The sequence below is a fragment of the Ixodes scapularis genome, unplaced genomic scaffold (assembly GCF_016920785.2).
Source record: "Ixodes scapularis isolate PalLabHiFi unplaced genomic scaffold, ASM1692078v2 PGA_scaffold9__187_contigs__length_104089568, whole genome shotgun sequence".
Classification (NCBI taxonomy): domain Eukaryota; kingdom Metazoa; phylum Arthropoda; class Arachnida; order Ixodida; family Ixodidae; genus Ixodes; species Ixodes scapularis.
In genome coordinates, this window is record NW_024609884.1 from 1,240,875 (window position 1) to 1,261,817 (window position 20,943).

Genomic DNA, 20,943 nt, shown 5'->3' on the forward strand with positions numbered 1-20,943 from the left:
CATCGGCGTACATACACACTGCGTCACCACATCTCAATCAATCCGTGGCCCACCACGGACCGCCAGTACACTATCCCTTTTTCTGCCAACTTACTCGACAGAGCACTAACTTTGAACTGACCTAATCCAAGAGCATCGGCGTACATACACACTGCGTCACCACGTCTCAATCAATCCGTGGCCCACCACGGACCGCCAGTAAACTATCCCTTTTTCTGCCAACTTACTCGACAGAGCACTAACTTTGAACTGACCTAATCCAAGAGCATCGGCGTACATACACACTGCGTCACCACATCTCAATCAATCCGTGGCCCACCACGGACCGCCAGTAAACTATCCCTTTTTCTGCCAACTTACTCGACAGAGCACTAACTTTGAACTGACCTAATCCAAGAGCATCGGCGTACATACACACTGCGTCACCACATCTCAATCAATCCGTGGCCCACCACGGACCGCCAGTACACTATCCCTTTTTCTGCCAACTTACTCGACAGAGCACTAACTTTGAACTGACCTAATCCAAGAGCATCGGCGTACATACACACTGCGTCACCACATCTCAATCAATCCGTGGCCCACCACGGACCGCCAGTAAACTATCCCTTTTTCTGCCAACTTACTCGACAGAGCACTAACTTTGAACTGACCTAATCCAAGAGCATCGGCGTACATACACACTGCGTCACCACATCTCAATCAATCCGTGGCCCACCACGGACCGCCAGTACACTATCCCTTTTTCTGCCAACTTACTCGACAGAGCACTAACTTTGAACTGACCTAATCCAAGAGCATCGGCGTACATACACACTGCGTCACCACATCTCAATCAATCCGTGGCCCACCACGGACCGCCAGTACACTATCCCTTTTTCTGCCAACTTACTCGACAGAGCACTAACTTTGAACTGACCTAATCCAAGAGCATCGGCGTACATACACACTGCGTCACCACATCTCAATCAATCCGTGGCCCACCACGGACCGCCAGTACACTATCCCTTTTTCTGCCAACTTACTCGACAGAGCACTAACTTTGAACTGACCTAATCCAAGAGCATCGGCGTACATACACACTGCGTCACCACATCTCAATCAATCCGTGGCCCACCACGGACCGCCAGTACACTATCCCTTTTTCTGCCAACTTACTCGAAGCCACGCTGATACAACACGTGCCGGAACTATCGATGGCGTCCGCCTCAATAACCTCTCGAACAGTCTTATTTTTGTGCCTAGCGAGAACAGTGGAAGAAGCCAATAATGGTTTGCACCCGCAGTCCTGACAGTGACACGAAAGATGGCCATCCCGAACCCCGTTCACTTTCTGGTAGTGTTCTCTTAGCCGTACATTGAAACATCTGCCTATCAGGCCGACCTGTTTCTTGACACATGAAAGTGGAATCTGATATACACTACACCTTCCATGCACTCGACAAACGGACTCCTGTGCTTGATTGGGCAGCCCGCCGGTGCCTTGCGGAATGGATCTGTCAGCTTGCACATTTTAGCGAGGTTTTCGGGTGCAGAGTAAGCAACGTTTACGTTCACAAGTTTTGCTATTTTTCCCAGGCTGCGCGCTGTTCTGTGCACGTAAGGCACGACCGCAACGTTTTGTCTCGCCTGACCTGCCTCTGGGTGCGGGGTAACGTAACGCGATGAAAGTGGTCGTACTTGCCATGCCAGTAAGAAATCGCCACCTGTGCCTATCGCAGCAGCAAGGTTTCATCCACCATGAACAAGCGCCATATCGAAGCGAGCACATACGGCGTGATTCTCGCGAGACACACGGCGCGCTATAATCTTCTTTTGGCGTGTGAAGGACATCTATTGGTTCGCAGTGTTTAGACTCGGGGCCATAAAATTTTCAATAGGCGGGTAAAGAAAATGTATTGGTTCCCAGCCTTTAGACACAGGGCCATAGATTTCTTTTTTACAGCTGGCTGTAGCTGTATTTAATGATTTCTATGGCCGACCACAGAGGGGCCATACGGGGTGATAGCCCGCCGTAGAGGTTTCCATAGACGACCATAGACCGTTTTTGTATGGGCAAATTGGTGCAAGAAGAACGTTCCCAGCACGACCTCCAACTAAAAACCGCGGAGACCCTGTGCAACCTCTGTACATTGAGGCTTGACATAGATGACACTGGTAAAATGTACCAGACTTTAGCGATCAAAAATCAATTGCAGATCCTTGCACGCCGAAACATGGATAAATCCCCTCCCCCTTTAATCCTCCGCTTTTGCCCTCGCCAGGTCCGCTTCGGCACTCCACATTTGTCTAGTGCCTCGGTAGTGCTCGAGTGGCACACCGAGATACTTGGCCCGGCAGGGTTGTCCATTGGACTTTCAGAGAACCACCGGACGTGGCGAACCCGTTTCCGAGCCAAAGGCCTGTACATTTACCCCAATGTATTACCCGCTTGACAAGGAAGCCGCGACTCTGATCACTTTATGCAAGCTCTTCTGGTCAGTATACATAACAGAGCGACGCCATCCGCATAGGAAAGCACTTTAACCCCTAACGAATTGAACCTGAAATTGCGTGTGCATTCATTATAAATAGAGCCATAAATAAAAGGGTTATAAATACATCACTAACAATAACGGGGCAACCTTGACTCACAGAAAAATAAACATTGACACTTTCGCCGACATACTTACGATAACAGCTGTCGAACAATTTGCGTATGCCATTAATAACCCGTTCAAAATAACGGAGCCAACGTTTCCGTGTTGTAAAATACGAAAAAGCACATCGCGACACACCCGATCGAACGTCTTCTCGCGGTCTAGTTGCAACATTGTAACACGACCCGCGAAGGCGTCGCAGCACTCCCAAATGTTGCGAGTAACATGGATGTTTGTGCAGATTGACCGACACTTTATGATGCAGGTTTGATGCGGCCCAACAAGACAGGTTATAACACTTTGCCGACGAGTGGCTAAAACTTTCATATAACTTTTGTACCCGACATTCGTGAGGCTTATTGGTCCATATGATGAAACGAATTGAGGTTTCATTGGGTCGTCGGATTTGGGGATTAGAATGGTGTGCGACTTAAGGAAGGATGGCGGCAGCACACATATTTTATACGCCTCGGACATTAGCTCATAAGGAACCGCAGCGGCTTCTGTCTTAAAGGCTGCATAAAATTCGGCACAGACCCCGTCAAGCCCGAGCGTTTTACCCGTGGCTAACTCTTCGATGGCCGCTTCCAGCTCACTGACGTTTCCAATCTTTCCTGTACGCGCTCGTCGAGCGAAGGAAATAAGCGGCAAGAAATTCCTTACGAAACCAGTATCTTTCTGCGCAGTCAAGCGCCTCCAGCTGATTTTTAATGGGAAAGAATTAACTGGTCCCATGGAGCGAAGCCGGCGTTTTCTGTAGCAGCGAAAAACGGTACCCGAATTCCGACTTTAGCAGCGAAAAACGGCACGTAAATTCCCATTGGCTGAGCGAAACGACACCTTAAAGAGTAACTGCCAAGAAAAAAAAAAAGTGTTTTTTTTTTTAATCAAAATCACAAAATAAATCTTCCTCAAAAAGAAAATATTTTACAGCAATATTTATTGCGCGAGACTGATTTTAGTTTGCGGCTATTTCGTTCGTTTTCAATCGCGCGCCACAAAGTTGGTATTATACGTCACGGAGTGGCTGCTATTCTTCTCATTGGCTAAGAGATTGATTAAGAGCTTAGATCTCAATCCAATTTCCAGAACCCCCATCGACTTACGCAAAAGCAAAGCCCCACCTCACCCCCACCCGCCGATGTCCCCACGCACTTGCTGCTCACTGGCATGAAGAGCCTGAGAAGCGAATGAGAAGGCAATGTGAACGGGGCCCGATAAAGCAATCGCGTTCCACTCTTAAAGGCTAAACTTAAGCGTCCTCCAAGTTTTACTGCCGAATTCAGAAACCTCACTCAAACTACACTCAAACTGAAGGGCCACTCCACTTCCTCGAGGAAGGCGCGAGGGCCGGCGCTGGCCAATCGCGAGGACGGATCCGCCGTCGCGAATGGCCAGCGCCGGCCCTCGCGCCTTCCTCGAGGAAGTGGAGGGGCCCTTCAGTTTGAGTGTAGTTTGAGTGAGATTTCTGAATTCGCCGGTTACTAACCATTTGCAGTCATCTCTCACGCTTAACTGAGGTGGACTGCCAAAGCGGTACACAGTTATTGCACTCAATAACATGCATTGACGATTCTGAGTAGGGCTCATTGATCTTAGCGCAGCGTATATATATTCGTTTAATCGGTCCTTGAGGCAACGCTTGGTTTTCCCTAAGTTGCATGAGCCGCGATCAAAAGGAATTCTGTTCACTACATCCGGCACACAATTGACATCCTTTTGTTTCGGCTATTTTGTACAAGTTATAATTATTTACGAATTATGATAGACTAAATCGATTGACCCAGTTTGTTTCCAAGAAGGCTACTTGTACAAAACAGCACACAGAAAAGAATGACGTGATGATTTTTGCTCGAGACTGGTGCCGAAGGAGGACAATCGCCGGAGAACCACCGAACATCCATGTTTTTCGTGTACCAGAATCGCTTGACGCCGTTTCGTTTATCGAATCGCTTGACGCCGTTTCATCGAATTTCACTTCACCGAATTTTGGAGCATTATAGTGCGATTTAGATTGTTTACTCTCTCTTCTGAGTTGTTTCCAGGCTGCTGTCGCATCACCAGTAATAAAATTACTACCTTGGTCCAGGGTGTCGAAGCGAAACGTTTATTGGTTCGGTTCGGGTTCGGGTTCACGGCTTTCGGTTCAGTTCCGATTCAGTTCCGGGGAGCAGAAATGACGGTTCAAAATTGACAACGTATTCCCGCGTTGTTTTGGCAATAGGCGCTCTTTCCGCAGTGAAACTAGTGACTCTATAGTTTTTTTATCGTTCGTACAATGCATCTTTATTTTCCAATGCCAAAAATAAGAATTTTTTTTTTTTTTTTATTTTCGGCGAATCAGTGAAATAAAATATAGATTAACCTACAAAACGTCGTGTTTATACGACTCAACATCCATTTGTTTACCTCAGTCACACATATTTTACACGAATCGAATGGTTGTCACAATGTGGTAGGTCGCTAAGATATCCGTGATTGGTATAACTTTGCATCGCAGTATTAAAAGCTGAATCGTATTTGTGCTCTTGAAGTAAGGAATTACTTAGGGTGTATAAAATAATGGAATGGGCACCTCGTCGCCATGTACCGTGAAATATAGATTACGATAAAAGTTTCACAATATATATATGATGACGACGCAACTGAGAAAAAAGCAACAATATTTTCAAAATGTCACGGAAGTTTAAGGACAATCCCGTTTAGTCTACATTTTACAGAGAGCGTGAGCGACAATCAACTCTTGTTTCCCTAAGCAACATTGGTTACACTCAGCACCGTGGTGCAGGCGAAGAATCATGCAGTAAGGAGTAATCAAAATTGTTCGCCCTAATTTGCATGAGCCTTCGAACTCAGGTCGAATCTGGCCTAAAATAACGCGTATACAAGTGAACGTGAACATTTTTCTTACACAGTATAAACTGTACTGATGGAAGTGGCATCTGACCTTTTGTAGGCAGGCTCTTGTAGCAGGCAAAATATTGGTTTGGAGCAGCCACTGATGTTTTCGTAGCAGATGCCAACATCTGGTAGCACTTAACTTGAGAATGAAAAAAAGTGATCGCATCTCAATGAGTTCATTTATGATAGTGATCAAAGGTCCCTCTTTGATACTGGAGCATAATATTATGGAGTCGCCAGTGGCGGATCCAGAACTCCGTTTTGGGGGGGGGGGGGGGGGGGGGGGCGGAAAATTTGTAAGGATACTATTCTCCCATTCTTTCTTGTCCACCGGCGGGTCCACCCATGTCAAATTGCCCTCCGAGAAGGGGGGAGGGGGGGGGGGGTCGACTTCGTTTGGGAAGGGGGCGGCCGTCCCCGTGGCCCCCCCCCCTTCCCCCCCCCCTTCCCCCCCCCCCCCCCCCCCCCCCCCCCTTGGATCCGCCACTGGGAGTCGCCGACGCTCGCGAGCTCCCAAGTCCCTGAGAGCGACCGACAAGCGCCGTTCGCGCGGAGCCCTGACACCCGTTCCCCGCTTCGCGCCTAACCTGAACGCCTTGTTCCCGAGGCGCCTTGCTTTCATTTCTGTTCTATCTTTAAGAAACGAGACCTCAGTCTTCAGCCAGACTCCGGCACAAAATGTTGTTTCTGTGTTTCTTTTTTGCCAAAAGAACATAAAACGAAACACATATTACTTATTACCATTTGCGATAAGAATGGATAGGGAATAGAAGGAACATAGTCTCCTTAAATAAGGCTGTAGTCAGAGTAGCTTTCAATTGCAACGGGCATTCAAAAAATGGTCGAAAAGCGAATCATAGCGCAACGCTTCATTGGGAGACATCCTCTCTGCCCTTTCAATTTTAAACTCGGTAGTTTGTTTAGCCCGTAAATATAATTTCCGTAAAATGCCAGGAAAGAACCAGCATATATCCGCTACCGTGCCTAACAACAAAATGCGTCCCGCACGTTTAATGAACCTAAAACACTCGAGACTCTGATATCATACACTGCAAAAGCAACCACGCAAAAATATCGTAAAAGCCTACCCTCGCGCTTTAAAGGTGACACTGCTCTTTAGCGGCGTAGAAACCAGAGTTACGTCAAAGTTGGCCCCTCTTTCGATCGACAGTTGCGCGGGAACTCCCCTGACCACCGTATTTATTCAAATATATGTCGTTTCCTTCTCTCTCTTTCTCTACTGTTATAGAGATTAATTTGCAATTAGGATTAGAAAGGTCGACCCGTACTAATCCTGAGCCTAATTTGCGTCCCTGTCGCGCTAAGCCAGGCCCATGGCAGCCGCTGCTCCTAGCAATCCGGTGAGAAGCGGGGAAGCTCGACGCACTTGTTGAGGCGGTTGACGCGAGCTGCGCAAGTGCCACGGCACTCTGCAGCCACGAAACGAAGGCATGACATGAGAATCACCCGATCTTATCAGAAGTACAAGACCTCGCAGTAGCCGCAATCGGCACTCCTAGTATTCCGCAAAGTTTTCTTGGAACTCTTACTTCCCGACGTGGACGACATGGTCTGAAAATTTGGACCATGTGGGCGATCAAGCAGCCAGCGCATGAACCGGACAGAGAGGTTGACGGGCAGCATCAACGGCTCTGGTTGATGGGCAGCGTCAAAGCGTGTAATCGCGGTATTCGTCCGCTCCTTGTACGAGTTCTTTGATCGGCTCAACCTATAGAGTGCAGCGAATGACCTGCGCTTTTAGTACGGGTGGTCGGGGTTGTATGTGCCTTCGACTGTACTCTGACCTAACAAACTACATGGCGAGTAGAGACGCCGTGAAAGTCATATCTATACCATTTTTCTATCCTTTTATTTTACCGAATATTCGGGTTCAACAATATTAAAACTTTCTTGTTGCTTTCTTTAAGACCATCTCGGGGCAGGTGTGGCGCACCTCTTCGCAGAAATGGCATCTTGGCGCAAGATGCGGCAGAATTTCGTTCATTGCGCAATTTGACGCTAGTGGCGCGGCACTTGCATCACTGGCATAGCCCGTTGAAGTTTGTTCTTGACAAGATGCCGGTCACTTCTATTTAACATGACCCTCGAGGATTTTTTTCTTTATGATAGAGTCGATGCTTTCCTCGAGATGGCAGCTACTTAAGTGGTCCCTTTCTGACGGTCTGCGCGCCTGGTAATCATGTTTACGTCACGTGCCCCTGTGCAAGGCTTTCCGAAGTTACTTCTGCCTACCTTGGATAAAAACGCCGGAAAAGATTTGCGGAGCATCTCTTAGGGGGGGGATATATTTACGGTGATCGGCAATTTATTTCGGTTTGTATTGAGTTAATAATTAAAGATATATTTATTATCACCAATAAATTCGACCGTATGAAGTTCCCATAACCGCTTGATACCGACACGAGAGGACGGTACTCAAAATTGCGCCATCTGTTGAGCCTCCGGAAACGTGCCTTCCTTGTTCGCAGTTTAACAGTGCGAAACACGCGGGGTCGCAAGTTTGCCAAAAAGGACTTTGCGCTCACACATCTGAAGGCAAATACACGAAATGTGCACAAAGAGAAAGAGAGGAAAAAAAATGAATTCTTCGGAGGACTCCCATCATACGGTGCCGCAAAAATGAAATACGCAGAGATGTAATGATATTCCTCATCACACATAAATAGCGCAGAGGACAGACGAAGCTTTTTCCATAGATAACATTCGGGCATCGGTTCGCATGAGCTGCAAACGTCGCGAAATACTTTCTCGGGAGGCTAATGTTCTATTCGGTTTTACGTGCACTTGTTTTGAAGCCTCATCTTATTTCTCACTTATGCGCTCTTACATTTTATTAGGCTGCCGCATATCGTCGCCAGACCGCTATGAACATGGTGTTTATTTTTTTCTTTTTTTTTTTAATTAAAAACAGATTCTTTTAAACAAAGCGGCGAAAGTTGCACAAATGCGGTCTGCGTAATTGAGCTCATACGGCCAGGCGGACATTATGTTCGAGAGAAAATGCAACTGATAGATGACTAACAAACTAACATTCACTAATTACTTTTTAATTTGAAATCTTAGGGCGCATGTTTATATCGAAGAAATGGAGGCGATCAATGTTGAAGGCCAGGTGTTTAAAAAAAAAGATAATCCTGGTTCGAGCAGGCAGTTGGAGTCATTCGTCGCTAAATTGGGTTCTTGAAAACTGTCGATACCGAAACCAAACGCGCAATGCCCGCCGGAGCAAGGACGAACCCTCCTTTGTCCCCGGAGGGTCACGTGGTAATCGCAAAATTTGTCTCATTTCCGCGTCACAGGGAGTGGAAGCACTCACTTTTTTTGGAGTGGTTTATGTTCCGGTTGTTTTTCTCACCTGAGTCGCAGCCACGATTAAAACGTTCTTCAGATGCATGGTCCAGCAATGCGAGGCAACTCGTCGCGGCCAATAACGTGGCTAATCGCTACTTCGTCATCCACAGAACACCGACTGCAACCGGCTCCGGCGGTCTGTGACGCAAACTAAGGACGCGAATTTCGTCATTAACGACCCTCCAGCGTCAAAAGAGGGTTGTCTTTCCGGCGGGCATCGCGCGTTTGTTTGTCGGAATCCACAGATTTCCAAAACCGCTCGATTCAGGATTTAAACTGGCCTTTAGTATTGATTGCCTCCATTTCTTCGATATAAATATGTACGTAAAACGTTGAATTGAAAAAGTAATTAGTCAATTAGCGTTAATTATTTATCCATTAGTTGCATCCTATCTTAAAAGCAATGTCCGCCTGGTCGTGTAACTAACTTGCGCAGACCGCATTTGTGTAGCTTACACTACTTTTTTTTTAAATCTGTATTCGATAAAAAAAAAAAAAAACTGCATGTATATTGCAGAATTTTACAATTTGGACATTTAATATTGCTAGTCGGTTCCGAACATTGCATTTCACCAGGAGCTGAACTGTTTAAAATGTTTTTGCTCGTGACGGTCACCGTACTATGTGCAGGTGGTCATTGCGATTCGTTCTTGGCTGAGAAAATCAAAATCGGTGATGCAAAATGATGCACGCTGCAGAAGGTTCGTGCTCAGTGTGCAAAGCACGTATTTGACAGACAGCAATTCTTCTCGCTTGGTGCAGCGTCCTGAGAAACGACTCGAGCGTCTGGTACCAAGAAGGGCGCTTTCTGGCAAGAGTGTTTTTCCAAACCGAGGGTCAGGTTTTCCTTCTCTGTGCCGAAGATGCGGGGCAGTATTCACACGGGGAAGAAATCTGCGATGTGCGTGACGTCGACAGCGGGCGCCATTTCCTCCTTCGTCATTCAGCTCCGACTCCGGAGAGAGGGACGGCAGCGTTTCAAGTCCAATTGAGCCGTTTCCGCGCTTCACAGGCACTACCGCAGACGAATTTAGCCAGCTCTTCATTGGACAAAAAAAAAAAAAAAAAAGCTTAAACGACAAAGTATTATTGAAAACAAACTGCCGCCAAACCAGCATTGTTTGTGCGTCCCGAGCGTCCCTCTCTCCCTCCGTCCCGTAGCTGACGTCACTGCGCCGCATCGCCTCCCGTTTTCGACGCCTCATTCGCGTGCCCCCAGATTTCTCCCTCATGTGAAGAACGCTTTACAACACAGTGTTTTTAAAGCTACCCCCCCCCCCCCCCCCCCACACACACACACACACACACACACACTTTTTTTTCGTTATTTCTTTAGAGAATATTTCTTATTCCGGAGAAACTTTCTCCTCTGTTTGGGGAAGTTTATTCGGCAATTATGTTTGTGCCACTTGTTAACAGTAATCCTCCATTGGTTTTATTTCGCAGCCGAGAACTTTGAAGTTTAAACGAAATAAGGAGTTCATCGAAGCTTGGGGAATCATTTAAAAACGACGCTCTTGTGAGACTTAGAGCGGCTTCCAACGCCCGGCTGTCCCTCTGAGGCCACTGGGATCTTTCTGTTCAGGTATTCCTCCCGTACACACTTCATTCTCGGGGACAACTTTCTGAGGCAGTTCAACAACAACGAAAACATGTGTGGGTGCCTCAATCTACATGTAACATGGGTCGTGCAACAATTTTTGTACTTTCAGTAAATACCGCTAAGATCTAGTCCCTGGTATTGATAACTTGAAAAAATACCCCGTAGGTTTTCTCTCCGCTCAATGGCAAATTGAGAAAAAATAAAGAAACAGCGTTCCCCTCCCCAACTTGCAATTCGACCAAGCGGCCACGTGATCTGACGGAGAACAGTGTACCCGGTACACTGTTTACGTGGCCACGTGATCACGTGGCCGCTTGAACACTCACGGTACACTATACCGTCAGTGTTCATCATAGTCATCCGCATTCGCGAGGTTTACCACAAGGTTCATGTAACCAGCGACGAATTTGACGAATCTGCAAATCTGCCGAATATTCGTTGCGGGAAGTTCGGAAATTTCCGAACCTGTCCGAATCCGAACCTCCGGTGATTCGTCCCATCACTATTAAAAATTGTGCAAAAAACGGCGGCCGTGCATTTTATATGTTATATACCGGATGTTTGTCGTCTGCACATTGGTGTGCGAGCTTCCTCCCAGGCGGCCATCGTTCATATATTTCGCAAAAAAAATATTACTTATCGCGATTATCCTGCTCGTCGGCAGCCTCTACAAAGCGTTCTCAGCTTTTTATTTTTTTTATTTTTTTTGCGTTTAGCGCGTTATTCGGGAGCGAGCTCGAAAACCAGTGAGCATCCGACAAACAGGGCGGTACAGGACACCTTGTTTGCTTTATTTTTAATATTTCAACCCCTCTGAGTTAAGCTCTAAAAATTGGACATAAAACTGATCGCGAAACGACATTCGCGTGCTCAATCTTCGATATGATACGTTTGGAATGGAAAATATGCGAGACCTGTCAAATGTGCTGGTCCTGGTAGCCTCACCCTGCATCTTCCACCGTGACCGGGGCCGATACACCGAGCAAACTTGCTGCATTTCCCAGCGCGCATTGCTGCCTCGAAACTTGGCATCATCTTGCGTCCTTGGCTTTCCCCGACAGAGCAGAAGACACCGTTCGAGTCGGGGTCGCTCTCCGATGGCTATCGAAAGAGAAGCGCCGATCTGGGAACTGCGCACGGCGAAACAATGCGCCCCACTTGGAGGGCAGCGTCCGAGCCGGGCACAGCGCTTCTTGTTCACGCTCCATCGAGCGAGGCAACAAACCACGGGAACATCCAAAAGGAGACACTTTTTCTTGCTTCACTGGAGGGACGCGACCGAAACGGCGCGCTCGTTGTTCCCCGCCACCTAGCGGTAGTCGGCGCACAATTGCCGGGACGCAGAGCCGACGAGCTACGCTGCGGCCAACGGCTGTGGCCAACGGCTGCCGCCAATGTGACGTTGTTATTATGACCGATTTTAATGCTGTTCATTTCCTGGAGAGCTTATGTCCTGTCACGGATTTGGCGTCCAATTACGCGTAAGCATAAGAAGACCAATATGTTTTATAGCCTTCGAATAGGCAATGTTGACAGTGACATTTTTTGTGCACTGAATAATTTAACAGCAAGAGGACGATTGTTTTGGCCAGTAGTAGTAGTACTATAGTTGTAACGCACGTTTATTAGCCATATTGCTTTCGCCAGATCTGTAGCTAAATCAAAATGCAGGCGAGGAGATACACGTCGGCTGTCGGCTGATGAACAAAAAGTTCGGGCGCAAACGAGCCGGTGAACGTCAAACGTAATTTTAGACAGACCGCCGAGGAAAAGACGAAGGACGTAGGAAGACACAGGACGAAGGTCGGCTATGTTCGCATCGTTGCACTGTGCCACTTTGCACCCAGTGGCGCATCCAGAGGTGAGGCGAAGCGTCCTCCTGGAATTTCTAATGTCCTTAACTGTCCCATGGAGCGAAGCCGACGTTGTCTGTAGCAGCGAAAAACGGCACCTAAAATCCCCTTGGCTGAGTGAAACGGCACCTGAATTCCCATTCCCGATAAAACACAAAGAAAAGCTCAGAAACGCAGAATGCATCGTCACGGAAGCCGGCGGGTGCCCTCAGGGTCAAAGCGGACGTGCCTCAGAAATAAAACGCAAAGAAAAGCAGAGCAACGCAATGCTTCGTCACGGAAGCTGTCGTGAGGCCGGCGGGGTTCGCCGCGCCTGCGCAGTGGGGGAGCGTCATGTCACCACCGGAGCGCCGTGTGCGAAAAGAAGACGTGGCGCGCTGCTTGTAGGAATGCGCTGCGTGTACGAATGCTTTCGTATTCCTACACGTAAACACTCTTAACTGCCACGGCCTGATTTTTTACTGCGTGTTCTGGAAATTCGTCTAGGGAGATCGGCTTCATTTGAAACTAAATCACCGAGGATTGTAATTTAAGCGTGAGGGAGAAATTTGAGGCTTGCAAAACTTTATTACTAACTTACTACTCTGTGTGTATGATGAGAAGGCCGTTTTACGTGGGGTGCAATTTCGTATGCAGAGCATTACATTTTAGGATGAATTCCAAACTCGTCGGAATGTCGAGCGTCTGTAGCCGGCTCTAGCTGGCTGTGTATCCCGATTTCCTGTCCAGCAGGATCTTATGATGTGCGCAGTTTTCTGTTCCATTTCGTACACTTGAAATGGCCAATTTTCTATGGTCTTGCTCAGGACGTTTTATTAATCTATCAAAATGTATCAATACGGTACTTATTTTTCTAGCAGGAACACGGGGAAAGTGAGTCATGCTCGCTTCGGAACGCACTGCAATCTCTCGCACCGCAGGGAAATGATGAAAGAACCCCGAACATGATGAGATTCCGGAGGGATTTCATGTGCGCTGACCAGGAGGCCCAGTTTGGGCCCCGCGAGGGGAGCCCAGTGAGCTGCCCAAGATAGGCCCCGGCCTATCGCCCGGTTTCGCATACTTCTCTATGGAAGATAGGCCCTCTGTGGGGCCAAGTCGGGCCCCACTTGGGTCTGATTTGTGAAAACTACGTTGGACGGACATCGGCCCCCTTTCAGAGCCCACTCTGAACAAGTCCAAAGAGTCAAAGAAAAACCTATCGTGGGCGGGGTTTTTAATTTATTCGAAAATGGATTGATTGCATACAGCGCAAGCAACACCTGGACGTATACGCTCGTTGGCCATTGAGATCATGACGCAAGTCTTTGCTATCAGTGGAGTGCCGCAACTGAACGTGACCATTCCCCAGAAAATTATTTCTGAAGCGTTTAAAATATAGCGTGGGTGTCCAGGTAGAAAAAATCTATTTCTAGCATACCGTACGCCTCCGGCAGTTTAAAGCCGACAAAGTGCAAACGCGACGCTACGCGCAGGTGCACTGTCTCGTAAGGTTTCGCTGCAAAGCCACTTCGCATTGGCTGAGTTGTTATTCGTACTACGGCCTCGAACCACGTATTTCGCTTTTTCTGGAAGTCGTAAAAATCGCGATACAATAATAAGAACGTTTTATTTTTCCATCAACTGATGGAAGTGGACCGAAAAAATAAAGCTGTCAGTAGATATATTTACGCAAAGTTGGTTTAGAGCGCAGCTCTTAGGCGCTCGCTTCCGCATTTCGCGGCGTCGCCGTCGGCGTAACCACCCCGCTAAATTTAGCGGGAAATTGAATTGGTGTTGAGGTTACGTGACGTCAATTTTCCGGCTAAATCTAGCGGGGATACCTAACCCGCTAAATTTAGCGGGAAAATTGATATCACGTGACCTCAAAACCAATTTAGTTTCCCCACTAAATTTAGCGGAGAAAATTTCTCCGCTAACCTTAGCGGGAAAATTTTCCCGCCAAATTTAGAGAGGAAATTTTCCCACTAAATTTAGCGGGGAAAATAACGTCACGTGACCCCGACACCAATTCAGTTTCCCCACTAAATTTAGCGGGGAAAGTGACGTCACATGACTTCGTGTCAGGTCACCCATGACCAAATTCAGCGGGAGGAGGAGAGGAGGAGGAAATAAGGAGGGGAGGGTACGGAGGAGGGGCATACCCTCCTCTCCGTACCCTCCTCCTTATCAAGAGCTGCGCTCTAATTCGGCATAACAGGGAGTTGTAAACGTCTCATTGTTTTACAGCGCAGCTCTTAGGCGCCCGTTTCCAGCTTGAGCAGCGTCGGCGTCGGCGTCGGCGTAACCGCGCGGTGCATAATGGCAAATGTCCCATAATGCACCGCGCGAGCCCCCCCCCCCCCCCCCCGGGGTCACGTGACCTCGGGGGGGGGGGGGGGGGGGGGCACGTGACCCCCCGAGGTCACGTGACCCCCCGAAGGCACGTGACTCCCTTGAGGTCACGTGACCCCCTCCCCAAGGTCACGTGACCCCCGAGGTCACGTGACCCCCGATGACGTCATCGTCACTGATGACGTCACCGGCATCCGCATCGTCATCATCACTGATGACGTCATCGGTGACGTCACTGATGATGGCACCGGCATCCGCATCTTCATCGTCATCATCACTGATGACGTCACCGGCATCCGCATCGTCATCGTCATCATCACTGATGACGTCATGAGTGACGTCACTGATGACGTTACCGACATCCGCATCGTCATCATCACTGATGACGTCATCAGTGACGTCACTGAGGTCGTCACCGGCATCCGCATCGTCATCATCACTGATGACGTCATCAGTGACGTCACTGATGAGGTCACCGACATCCGCATCGTCATCGTCATCATCACTGGTGACGTCATCAGTGACGTCACTAATGACGTCATCGGTATCCGCATCGTCATCGTCACTGATGACGTCATCAGTGACGTCAGTGATGACATAATCGGCATTGTCCCTCGGGGGGGGGGGGGGGGGTCACGTGACCCCCAGGTCACGTGACCCCCCCCCCCAGTACCCTTCCCTCCTCCTCCTCAAGAGCTGCGCTCTAATTCGGCGTTACAGGGAGTTGTAAACTGCTTTCACTTTTTTACATATAAAATTTAGGAATTGTTTTTCTAATGGTGAGTGAATCCAGATGCAAATCGCGGCCATCCAAGTTGTTCAGTAAGTGCGGTAACGCATATTTTAGCGTTTGAAGAAAGTAATTAGTTCTATGAGTGAGTGTACTTCTCTCAGCATTGCACCACGTCGGGTGCAATAGGCTGTAACATAGTAAGTCAGGGGGCCAAGACTTGCCGAAAATTGAAAGTCCTGTTTTGTTCTTTCTTAAAACCAGCCGCAAACCTGTAATAGACCATTTGCTATATTACCCAAGCATCAAGGAGAATGCAGGGATTGGTGATCCACGCGCCACACGCGCACACCTTCCTTGCGTATAAAAGATTCGAAGTAAATAACCAAAATAGAGCGTTGACGAACGCGCGTGCAAGATACATTTTGTATAGGCATTTGCTTTAGAAAATTTACTACTGCTGAGGCCAGCACGTGCGGCGCGTGGAACACCAAATCTGCATTCTCTTTGATGCTCAGGTAATATAGCAATAGGTCTCAGTTATGGATAGCATATTCATTAAAGAAACCAGCAGTATGGGAGTCGTATGGAGCGTCGCAGATAATTCTTATAATTTTTGAAGATCTTTTCAAAGTTTCCAGCCGCTGTCGTATTCAAATTGAGGTGGCGATAACATAAGTAGAGAAATAAAAAAAAAAGTGAAAGCCGTTTACAAATCCCTGTAACGCCGAATTGGAGCGCAGCTCTTGAGGAGGAGGAGTGAAGGGTACTGAGGGGAGGGTAGACCCCTCCCCCTTCTCCTCCTCCTCCCCTCATTCTTTAATATGCTCCGGGGGGGGGTGTCACGTGACTTCGGGGAGGGGGTCACGTGACCTCGGGGAGGCGTGACCTGGGGGTGACCTCAAGGCCACGTGACCCCAAAGGTGACCCCCACGTGACCTTGGGGGTCACGTGACCTGGAGGGGTCACGTGACCTCGGGGGGTCACGTGACCTCAGAGGGGTCACGTGACCTCAGAGGGGTCACGTGACCTTGAGATGACCTTGGAAGGGGTCACGTGACCTTGGGGGTCACGTGACCTCGGGGGTCACGTGACCTTGGGGAGGCGACCACGTGACCTCGGGGGTCACGTGACCTCAGAGGGGTCACGTGACTTGGGGGTCACGTGACCTTCAAAGGGTCACGTGGGGTCATCTTGGGGTCACGTGACCTTGAGATGACCTTGGAAGGGGTCGCGTGACCTCGAGGGGTCACGTGACCTTCAGGGGGTGACGTGGGGTCACGTGACCTTGAGATGACCTTGGGAGGGGTCACGTGACCTTGGGGGTCACGTGACCTTGGGATGACCTTGGTTACGCCGACGCCGACGGCGACGCCAACGGCGACGCCGACGGCGACGCCGCTCAAGCCGGGAACGGGCCCCTAAGAGCTGCGCTCTAAAAAGTCAAATTTGGGGGTTTTACGTGCCAAACCAACGACGGGCATCTGGCACGACCCAGCGGAGGACTGAGGATTAATTTCGACCACCTAGGGATCTTTTGACGTGCAACCCAAATCTCGGTTACACGGTGCCTTCTCCGCAATAAGCCTCCGTCAGATTATGGTGCACCTCGGCAGGGATTCGAACCCGCCACATGGGGATCCGTAGGCCAGCGCTCTCGCCTAGGAGCCACCGAGGCGGCTTCATAAGTATAAAATAAAAATGAAAGCCGTTCACAACTTCCTGTAACGCCGAATTCGAGTGCAGCTCTTAAGGACGAGGGTGGGGGGGTATGCCCCTCCTCCTCATCCGTACCCTCTCCTCCTCCCCTCGTCTTCTTTCACGTGCGAAACGCGCGTCGTCACGCGGCGTTTCGGCACCGTGCCGAAACGTCACTCGCAACGTTTCGGCGCGGTTCATTATGGGACGTTTCCCATAATGCACCACGCGGTTACGCCGACGTCGACGCCGACGATGACGCCGCTCAAGCCGGAAACGGGCGCCTAAGAGCTGCGGTCTAAAAAGAGGGAATTGTAAATAACTTATTCGGCAGAGGTTCGAAGAATAGAGCTGTTTCGGTTTCCTAATCCGATGGCGCCGGACAATTTCGAGATTACGGATTCAACATAATAATCCCAGGACATGTTTTCAGAAGAAAAAAAAATGATTCCTGATTTTTTGAAGGTATTAACAATTTTGATAGGTGTGATGCTTAAGAGAGGGCTGTTTGTAATTATCGCACGTTTTTTTTTTTTTTTTTGACGAAATAGAACAGCCTGGATTTTGTTTGTGTTCATTTTTAAAGAGTTTGCCTGTGCTAAGCTTTCTAGTTTAGATAGGGTTTGATTTGCAACCGCTATTTGTAAGTTTGGCTCGTCAGCAGAAAAAAAAATATACTGGTGTAGTCGGCACAAATAACTAGTTTTGTGTTTTTATTTATGTTTACTGTATCATTGACATACATAGTAAATAGGAAAGTGGCCAGTACGCTTCCTTGCTGGACACCAGACGTAAAACTGAAGAAGAACAGTCGTTTAGTTGTCGGTGTTTTAAGCAAGACTTAAGAAGCGTTAATACGCCGCCGAGAAAACCATAACATAGAAGTTTTTGCAAGAGAGTGTTGTGATTTAAGCTATCAAATGCCTCGCTAAAATCCACAGAAACACCAAGTACTAGTTTTTCATTTTTTATTTTAAAATGGATGCAAGATATATTATTTATTATTTTTTGGGCTAAGAGTGCCGATTCTGTCGAAAGATTTTTTCTGAACCCGAATCGAGCGGCATTGAATAAGCTATGTTTTTTTGTTTTTTTCAGAAAAATGGGTCAAACGGCGAAGTAGACGGCGAAGTAGTACTTTCTCAAGAACGTTTAAAACAACCGTAAGTATCAAAATAGAACGGTAGTTTCTTATATCATCTTTGTCTCAATTTTTATGCAGTAGTTAACACTTTGGCTTTTTGCATTTGTTTAGGAAACACACTGGTCTCAATAGCAACATTCAAAATGTGCTTTAGCGCAGGTGCCAGAAGGTCTATGACATACTTCACCGGGAGGATTTGGATTTTATCTGCTTCAGTGGAACGACGGTTCGTTAATAATGTAATTGTAGAAATCAGTTCCGAAGGAACAGCTGCGACTACATTATTTTTATAAATGTATTTGCATTGTTTAAGACTGCTTTGAATATTTAATAGCTTAACGAAAAAATAATCGAATGAATTGGCCGTTTATATTTAACTCGCCTACGGGCGTTTGACGAGCGGTTTCGATTTAGTATCAACTTTCGGTTTTTCCATATAACATCCGAACGCTCCTCAGATGAGTTGAATATTCCATTGGAATAGCGCGTCCTCGTAATTCTTTCGTCAAATATTTTTGTCAGGTTGTTGCGGTACGCTTTAAACATCTCGAGCATCTGGCTTTTTTAAGAAGAGTTTATTTAATATTTTGTTTCGTGAATTTTGCGTAAGAAATCTATCTCGTTGGGACGCATACGGAATGCGGTGGCTCCTCCCCGAGTCCCGACAAAAGGGATATGTTTGCCACAGGCACACACGAGCTGCAGGGAACTGTGCCGCCCTTGAACACTTTGAGCCAACGGACCATCCGTTGGAGCCATCGAACCAGTGGGGTTCGATGGCTCCATTTTCGACCGAGCTTCGAACAACCTCACGCAGCGAATTCTAACTTGGCAAACAAAATTCTTACTTGGGTCCGAGAAACTCCCCAACACGATACTTAATACATACACTTATGTTTTCTACATCTGACGAAACAAAGATTACTACTTCGTCGTGCGTTTTCTACTTTAGGGTTTCTCTACGCTTGGGCAGCTAGTTGGCAGAAAGAGGCTTTTCCCCAACTCCAATGTGTAGGCAGGTGAGCGTTTCCCCAGGCAGCATCGCACGCTCGGAGCAACCGGAGTTGCCCCTTTGCTACGACAAACGAGTCCACGGAAAGAATGCACCCGCCTTCACCTCAGTTAGGCATGCAGCCGTCTTTGACTTGGACTAGAGGCGTCGACGCGGTTCCCGCCGTGCTCTCCGTTCGTTGCACCCAGAGCTCTGTTTGTACCCACTTTCCCTCTCAGGTAGAAGGGAAAGAGTCTTCTCGCACGCTTCCAATGGGCGCGTTAAGTCCGCGCTCCTCTCCTCCTACTCAGAGTTCCACACTCCGAGCGCAGCAACTAAACGGAGCACAGCCTCTACAGGAGCGCGACACACGGAAACTATCGACGAGCCACACAAGCCACTTCCGACAACACGGTTATGACGAGGATGGCCAGAGGCCGAAATTATTTCCAAGATAACATTAACCTCTGTAAAGCGGCACTGTAAAAAAAAAAAAAAAAAAAAAAAACAAAAACGGTGGCGTTTGAAAATTTCTACGAATGTTTTAATATTCCTGAAAGGTTTCAAGATTCGCTTCGAGCACATATGCGAAAGTTACCTTGCATGCTGTTCAGATACAAATGAAAGACATTCTTGAACTCGCTCGTCGACGCAGAAAGTTGTTCCTCAGATGTTCCGCAGTTCCGTCTAGTAGCGCGAGACGGAACCCGTCCCTGTGCTACGCCGATACCGGCACACCATGCACCGTGTTCAGTTGAGATGCATGAACAAACCTTTCTGCGACGCTAACTGATGTTTCGGCTCTCTAATCCAAGTATCTTTACTCCTTGGGCTGAGCATTCTAAACAGGGCAGCGGTCCGACTGTCTCCTCATCTCGACAAGTTTTCTGTCGCTGTGCCACGTGCTGTGCCTCACGTGATCGTCCTCGCAATTTGTTTAGATACAATAAAAACGAGGCACCTTTGAGTTATTCCAATTTTTCAGGGCGTTTTATTTTGGCGCCCCCCCCCCCCAGCGTGGCCCAGAAAGACACAAAGCCGAATCGTCAACTTGTCCGAAAAGGCTCGGCATGGAAACCAAGGGCAAAAGAATTGGTATAACGGCCGAAAGCCCGAGACCTTTGCAAACCTCATTTTATACCTGATGGTTACCAAAGTGGAAAAACATTGGACTTGCAAGTCATGGTGAAGGGTTGGAAGTTGACCGATCCTTGGACGTCACTTCCAAGCATTGGTGAGCTAGGGGTTGCAAGATCATTGCACTTGAGATCCTTGGACGTTCAGGGGACTTGCAATCATTGGACATCGGCCACTGTCTGCTTGGGTCTGTGCTCCCCGTGGTTATCAGAATGGCACAGGCAAGTTTTACATTTTTTTTATTCAACGAACCCCCTGGATTTTTCACGGATGCTTCAAAATCGGTGAAATACCCACTCAGCAAAATGGAAACACCGAAAATTGCCGAATTTATGAATGAAAATAAATGCTCAAAACCTGCAGCCAATTTGAAAACATAAACGTAGAAAAGTTGGAATTTTCTAAATTGCCCACCCCTTTTTGTTCACTCGCGTTAGCTTTGGCCGCAGGAGTGGGGCCTTCTCCTTGATGGTCAGATGGATTGATAGGCGTCCGACGCCCAAGCTGCCAGTGAGTCTACGAAGCCCGCCGGAAAGCCAGG